The sequence below is a fragment of the Glycine soja genome, chromosome 8 (assembly GCF_004193775.1).
Source record: "Glycine soja cultivar W05 chromosome 8, ASM419377v2, whole genome shotgun sequence".
Taxonomy (NCBI): Eukaryota; Viridiplantae; Streptophyta; class Magnoliopsida; order Fabales; family Fabaceae; genus Glycine; species Glycine soja.
In genome coordinates, this window is record NC_041009.1 from 31,956,623 (window position 1) to 31,964,820 (window position 8,198).

The window sequence follows — 8,198 nt, forward strand, 5'->3', positions numbered from 1 at the left end:
CATGGTTACGGCATGACCGAACAGTCGGATTTCATTTTAACAGAAATTAACGGATCTTACAATTCAAATGATTGGTGGAAATTTATTTTATTTTTGATTAGGGGAGAAAATGACTTAAGTAAATGACTAAAGCACGTCAAAAAGGGATACGAAAAGTAAATGAAATGAAAATAAAAGCACGTGAAAACAAATGAGGACCATTAAGGGTACATAGAATGAATAGAAAAGTTCAATTTCGGGAACTTACTGGTTGAAGACCGAAGAACGACGAAGAACGAACGAAGAACGATTGAAAATCTTCGCGAAATCACCCACGGAAACGTTACGGAGGCGCCTCGGCTTGGATTTTCTTCACGGAAACAATTTTTTTTCACTAATTTTAAGTGATCTCGAAATACCAGGAGGATTGAACCTTTTTGTTCTTCCCTCCTTCCACTATTTATAGGAAAAGGAAGGAGATGCTTGTCACCCAGCTCGCCCAGGCAAGCTAGGTTGCTTCCTCTAGATGCAACCGCCTTCTGGAGGAACATCTTGGAAGGCCCAAGTGGGTCTAGTTGCTATTTGGACCCCCATTTTTACTAAATACACCCCCTTCCCTTTTTGGTGATTCTTTTTCCGTAAAGTTACGGAAACTTATGAATTTCGTAATGATACTTGTTTTCTTTCCGTAATGTTGCGGAACCTTACGGATTACGTAATCATCCCCTTTTTTGCCTTCAAGAACGTTACAAAACTTTACGGATTGTGCACTAACAATTCCTTTTAATTTCCGGCATGTCACGGAACTTCACGAATCGTGCTACAACGCTTTTCTTTTGGCTTCCGGCATGTCTCGGAACTTCACAAATTACCTAACAATGGGTGTCAAATACCTCGAAGTGGTCAAACGAGGGTCGCATCCCAACAACGGATGGTCTCCGGACGAAATTAGGGTATGACAGTTGCCCCTATTTACTTGTCTTTTATTGGAGATAAAAGGGAAGTAAAGATAAGACACTAATTTCATTCGAGCGAAACACCATTCGGCCAGTGAACCTCCTTGCCAGCGGAACCTGAAAAAATTTGAAAATGATCAGTACCGACGCATCATCCTGATACTGTTGAATTTGTTCCTCTTGGTTGATACAAGACGCAGAATGACCATAATTTGTCTCTGCGTTTTGTTGGACACGATCGAGCCTGGGCGGCGAGACACAGAATGACCATAATTTGTCTCTGCGTGCCACTGGACACGATCGCCTCTGGATGGCGAAAAGGTGCGCGGAATGACCATAATTTGTCTCCGCCCACCTCTCGACTTACTGTCCCCGAATGACAAAGGGCACAGAATTCGTTTATGCGCGTTTATCACTCGACTTGCGAAATCTGAATGACAAAGGGCGCAGAATCTGTCTCTGCGCGTTTACCACCCAACTTGTTGTTCCTGAATGATAAAGGGCGCAGAATTCGTCTATGCGCGTTTATCACCCAATTTGCGAAATCTGAATGGCAAAGGGCGCAGAATTCGCCTATGCGCGTTTACCACTCGACTCACTGCTCCTGAATGATAAAGGGCGCATAATTCGTCTCTGCGCGTTTACCACCCAACTTGTTGTTCCTGAATGATAAAGGGCGCAGAATTCGTCTATGCGCGTTTATCACCCAATTTGCGAAATCTGAATGGCAAAGGGCGCAGAATTCGTCTATGCGCATTTACCACTCGACTCGCTTCTCCTAAATGATAAAGGGCGCAGAATTCGTCTATGCGCGTTTATCACTCGACTCGCTGCTCCTAAATGATAAAGGGCGCAGAATTCATCTATGCGGGTTTATCACTCATCGAGCGTACGGATAACCGCATGTCATCGGGCCCGCCGCCTCTGGATGACAAAAGGCATAGAAGACGATGTTAGTCTCTACACGCTATCATGCTTTGAGTCTTAGAGATAGCAAAAGAAAGTTTAAACGGATAACCACTCGAGTATCTCCGCATGTCTCGTGACTCCAAGGTAAGTATGACAGAAATTGTCTGTGCGGAAGATGACGTAAATCTCCGCGTGTCAACGGGCTTGTTGGCCACGATTGGCAAAGGGTGCAGAAGACGACGTTAGTCTCTGCGTGCTATCATGCTTTGAGTCTTAGAGATAGCAAAAGAAAGTTTAAACGGATAACCACTCGGGTATCTCCGCATGTCACGTGACTCCAAGGTTAGTATGACAGAAATTGTCTGCGCGGAAGATGACGTAGATCTCCGTGTGTCAACGGGCTTGTTGGCCGCGATTGACAAAGGGTGCAGAAGATGACGTTAGTCTCTACATGCTATCATGCTTTGAGTCTTAGAGATAACAAAAGAAAGTTTAAACGGATAATTACTCGGGTATCTCCGCATGTCACGTGACTCCAAGGTCAGTATGACAGAAATTGTCTGCGCGGAAGATGACGTAAATCTCCGCGTGTCAACGGGCTTGTTGGCCGTGATTGACAAAGGGTGCAGAAGACGATGTTAGTCTTTGCGTGCTATCATGCTTTGAGTCTTAGAGATAGCAAAAGAAAGTTTAAACGGATAACCACTCGGGTATCTCCGCATGTCACGTGACTCCAGGGTCAGTATGACAGAAATTGTGGGGCGGCCGACAAAAGCGAGGCTCTTGCTCCTACGTATCCTCAATGAGGAACTCAGACCTACGTAGTTCTGGATAACTTGTGAGACTAAAATAGTCTCGGTGTTTTCTTCACTGAAATGAGAACACGCTTTAGTAAAGAGACAAAACTTCCAACCAATTAGAGCAACATATGCTTCGGATGAAAGACAATGTGTCTACCAGGGAAGGGGAGTATGCTGATGAAATCTTCTCATAACCACAAATGAGATTTTGGATGTTTAACATTTCGTTTCTAAATGACCATTTAGAGGAAACACTGGGTTCAACAAAAATAGAAGAAAATCACTCAAAGTGTATTAATCTCACACAGGTAAGTGTTTCGTCCAAATTCCGAACCATAGATATGCCATGACTTGATCTTGCAAATCATTTCCTATCAAATCAAAGATTACATGCGTGATCATGGATCAGTAGGACTTTTTCTTGGGAATGGTGTTTTTTTTGTGGGAATTTTGGCTTTGAATGTTTTTGGCCTTTTCCTTTTCTGTTTTTGTTTAGCGCGAGGCGAACAAGTCACCGACGCACAGGATTTTGGTTGGTAATCAAAGGGAGAGGGCCACTTTAGGTCATAGTATCCTTTCTTTTTTTTTTTTGTTTTCTTGGTGACAATTATGTATTGTTCAGATATTGTCTGGTCCAAAGACCTTTATGCATGTTTCTTCTGTTTTCTTTTCACCTTTGATCGGGGATTTTCTTTCTTCTTCTTTTTTTTTCTGCTTTCTCTCCCTCTTTTAATTGGGAATTTTCTTTCCTTTTTTGATTTCTCCCTTTCTTTGATTGGGGATTTTCCTTCTTTTTGTGTTCTCTTCCGAGGGCAAGGATTGATATCCTCACCCTGGGTCAAGGTTTATGGTAAGTTGGGATTTTGGCTCAAGGCTTGTAGCACGGCTGGACATGATATATGTCAGGGTTTGGTTTAGTTCAAGGATAAAAGGGGATGTCCCACATTATTTCCATGACACAAATGCAACAATGATGATTTGGAAATTGTATGCAAAACTAGTCATGCATGCACCTATGCGGACACTCAGGTGTCAAACTTTTATGGTCATGTGATGCTAGGGCTCAGGATTCATTTCCTCTATTTTAGTCAACCCAATGTTTCCAAAATATATTCTTTTATCAATTTGTGCATTCATCTGAGTCCATCTTGGGTGTTTGGAAAAACTTTCACAGCATTTACCCTTCAAATGTGTACACACATTTTTTTTCAAAAACTAGCTATGATCAGCGAATTTTTTCCTTCAAATAAAATTTGGAAATTATCTCTTTTCACGAGCAAGTTGTTTTTTAGCTAGACAACTTTTTATTCTTATTATTTTCTTTTTTCCTTCCTTCTTTTTCTCTCCTTACTTGCTCTCTTTTCCTTTTCCTCTTTCTTCCTTTTTTAAGTTATTTATCATTCGTTAATTTCCTCTCTCTTCTTTCTTTTTTCTCTTTTTCTCTCTGAAAAGGTCGTGCGGATGAGGGTGCACACTACCTACTTACGTCTAACCACAAGGTGAACAAGAAACGCACGAAAATGGTAAGTCGCAAAATGGTGACGAAATAACTGAGAGCCATAATGCCGAAAATTTCTAACAGAAACGAACAGTGATGATAGTAATGTTAGTAACCATATGAACAAAAACAGAAGACAGTGATGTCAACAACAATATAGACAATAACAGAAAAATGTCAATAGCAAACTAATCAAAAAACAGTAATGTCAAAAATGCGGTGACCTCGGTCACGTGGCTCCGCTTCCTCCCAAGAAGCCGAGCAAGTCTGTCATCTTCTCATCCATGCGAGCCTCCTCTGCATCGTCGGGAGCTCCTGCAGGTGCCTCCTTCGTCTGGGCCTCGGGCCAATCTCCGGGTCATGCGACCTCAGCCCTAAACTGATCTGGAGTAGGGCATGCAAAAGAAGCGAAACCCTGGCCCTACTGACTGAGGCTGAGCTGGTAGAGACACTCATGTATCTGCATCTGCCCCTGGTGGTTGGCCGCCTATTGGCGTAAGATGGGCGCACACTCTAGGGATAAGAAGCTATTAATACACTTTTTCCAAGATAGCTTAGCCAGGGCTGCAGTCGTTTGGTACACTAATCTGGAAGCTTCCCGCATCCGTACTTGGAAGGACCTGATTACTGCTTTCCTAAGGCAATATCAATATAATTCCGATATGGCTCCCGATTGCACTCAGCTACAGAATATTTTCAAGAAGGAAGGTGAGACCTTTAAAGAATACGCACAGCGGTGGAGAGACTTGGCAGCCCAAGTGGCCCCTCCCATGGTCGAAAGGGAGATGATCACCATGATGGTGGACACCCTACCAGTGTTTTACTATGAGAAGTTAGTATGCTACATGTCGTCCAGCTTCGTGGACCTAGTGTTCGCCGGGGAAAGAATTGAAGTAGGGTTGAAGAGAGGAAAGTTCGATTATGTTTCCTCCACAAGTGCCAATGCTAAAAGGATCAGAGCAACTGGGGCAAAAAGGAAGGAGGGAGATGCCCACGCCGTTACTTCAGCACCCGCGTGGGTCAAACCCCCACAGACATCCCATGGTACGCATCAGTACGCTCAACATCACCCGAGCTTCTCATCTCACGCCAGGAACTCCTCTAATTCAGCACCCATGCAGCCTAAGGCACCCGTTCAGAGGGAGGCCCCCCAAGTTCCAACTCCAGCCACGACTCGCCCGGTCGACAATTCCAACGTAATGAGGAACTTTCCCCCGAGGCCAATTCAAGAATTCACCGCACTCCCAATGACGTATGAAGACCTCTTGCCGTCCCTCATCGCCAACCAGCTGGTCGTGATAACTCCAGGGAAGATCTTCCAACCCCCGTTCCCAAAGTGGTATGATCCTAACGCAATTTGCAAGTACCATGGGAATACCCCGGGGCATTCCATCGAAAAATGCTTGGCCCTTAAATACAAGGTCTAACATTTGATAGATGCTGGATAGCTGACATTCTAAGAGGATCGGCCCAACGTAAAAACTAACCCGCTTGCCAATCATGGAGGGGGAGCGATCAATGCCATTGGGTCAGATAGGCCGCGCAAATCTAAACCTTTAAGGGATGTGGCAACCCCTAGGAGGTTTATCTTTGAGGCCCTACAAAAGGGAGGTGTGATTCCCCACGATTGGCATAAAGAGGACTCTTGTTTGTTGCATCCCAGTGAGCTACATAGCATGGAAATGTGTTTGGCAGTAAAGGAATTGTTGCAGCGAATGATAGATCAAGGTCGACTGGAAGTCGGTGATGAGGGAAGAGAAGAGCAGCATATATGTATGCAGTCTGTGGATGAGAGAAGTTTTGGAAAGCCTAAACCTTTGGTAATATATTTCACCAAAGGCGCAGCTTTGCAAAAACCCCGACACCCCTCGGCAGCTAAGCCTGTCCCTTTCCCATACCAAAATAGTCACGCAGTCCCATGGAGGTACACACCTCCGAACAAAGAAGAAGAAGAAGCCACCGACATCAGTTCGTTGTCGGCCAAGGTAACCAATATCACGGGGCTGAGCGGTGTGACCCGCAGCGGTCGCGTATTTGCACCCCCCGACCTACTAATTCAGCCCACGAACGTTAAGGGGAAGGCAACGGTAGTGGAAGAACAAGATGATAAAATGCCCCTCACTTCGAATGAGGATACTCCGGTGAAAGGTCTTCCGGAGAAAAGGGATGGTTATGGCAAGAAGGAGGTGTCGCTAGAGGAAGCCAGTGAGTTTCTCCACATAATTCAACAGAGCGAGTTCAAAGTTATTGAGCAGCTCAAAAAAACCCCGGCCACGATCTCGCTGTTGGAATTACTCATGAGCTCGGAACCTCATCGGGCTCTGCTAGTAAAGGTTTTGAACGAGGCCCACGTGGTCCAAGATATCTTTGTGGAAGTCTTCAGAGGGCTCATCAATAATATCACTGCCAACAACTATCTCGCCTTCGCAGAAGAAGAAATCCCTGCCAAGGGAAGAGGGCATAACAAGGCTTTGCACATATTAGTCAAGTGTATGGACCATGTTGTGGCCAAACGTGATGCCCAAAAGCACTTTGGAGAAATTACCGTTTAATGCTTCCCATCTAAAGCCAAGTTCCATGGTAGTTCATGCCATCGAAGGCACCTGCCGAGAGGTTAGGGGAGAGATCGACCTCCTAGTACAAATAAGCCCTCACACCTGTCAGGTTACCTTTCAAATCATGGACATTAACCCCCCTTACAGCTGCCTGTTGGGACGCCCATGGATCCATTCAGTGGGAGTCGTTCCCTCTACACTCCATCAGAAATTGAAGTTCGTAGTGGAAGGGCATTTGGTTATCGTATCGGGCGAGGAAGACATCTTGGTGAGTTGCCCATCCTCTATGCCATATGTGGAGGCCGCGGAGGAGTCATTAGAAACTGCTTTCTAGTGTTTCGAGGTGGTAAGCATTTCCTCCGTGGATTCCTTCTTTGGGCAACCTTGCTTGTCAGATACGACAGTAATGGTGGCCCGGGTAATGTTGGGGAATGGCTACGAGCCTGGAATGGGTTTGGGCAAGGACAATGGCGGCATAACTAGCCTGATAAGCGCCAAAGGAAATCGAGGGAATTTTGGGTTAGGCTACAAACCCACACAGACAGATATAAGGAAAAGCATTGCGGGAAGGAAAAGCGGAAGTCAAGGCTCGCAATTAAGACAAGAAAACGAAGGAAGCCCGCCCTACCACATATGTAGGAGATTTATAAGCGCGGGTCTAGGGGACGAAGGCCAAGTCGTTGCAATATGCGAAGATGATGCTCCGAGTGGTTTGGATTTGGTACGACCATGCCCTCCTGATTTCCAACTAGGAAATTGGCAAGTGGAGGAGCGCCCAGGCATTTACGCGGCAAGCATGATGTAAACCTTTTATGGATTTAAAAAAAACTCTACAGTTGGGCCAAGGCTTTAGAGTTTCCTTTTGTTAAGGCTTTGTGTCTTTTGCTTCTGAATCTATAATATAAAGATCTTTCTTTCATCTGTTCCTGCGTCTCTACCCATTCTCATCCATTTGGATGTTTATTTCTTTATGTTCAAAACGCCAGATCCGACGATGAGTCCCTTGAAGGTACTCATACCTGGGACCCACCCATCAACTTCGAGCAAGAAACGAATCAAACAAAATATGAAGAGAACGAGGATGTGGGACTTTCCCCAGAGTTGGAAAGGATAGTCGCCCAGGAAGACCAAGAAATGGGGCCTCATCAAGAAGAGACAGAACTAGTAGACTTGGGAACTGGCAGTGGAAAAAGGGAAGTAAAGATAGGCACGGGTATGACCACGCCCATCCGCGAAGAATTAACAGCCCTGCTAAGAGATTACCAAGACATCTTTGCTTGGTCGTACCAAGATATGCCCGGTTTGAGTTCTGATATTGTAAAGCACCGATTACCCCTAAATCCCGAGTGTCCCCTGGTAAAACAGAAACTGAGAAGAATGAAGCCTGAGACATCCTTGAAGATAAAAGAAGAGGTAAAGAAACAATTTGACGTTGGGTTTTTGGTTGTAACTCAGTACCCGGAATGGGTTGCCAACATTGTACCAGTCCCTAAGAAGGATG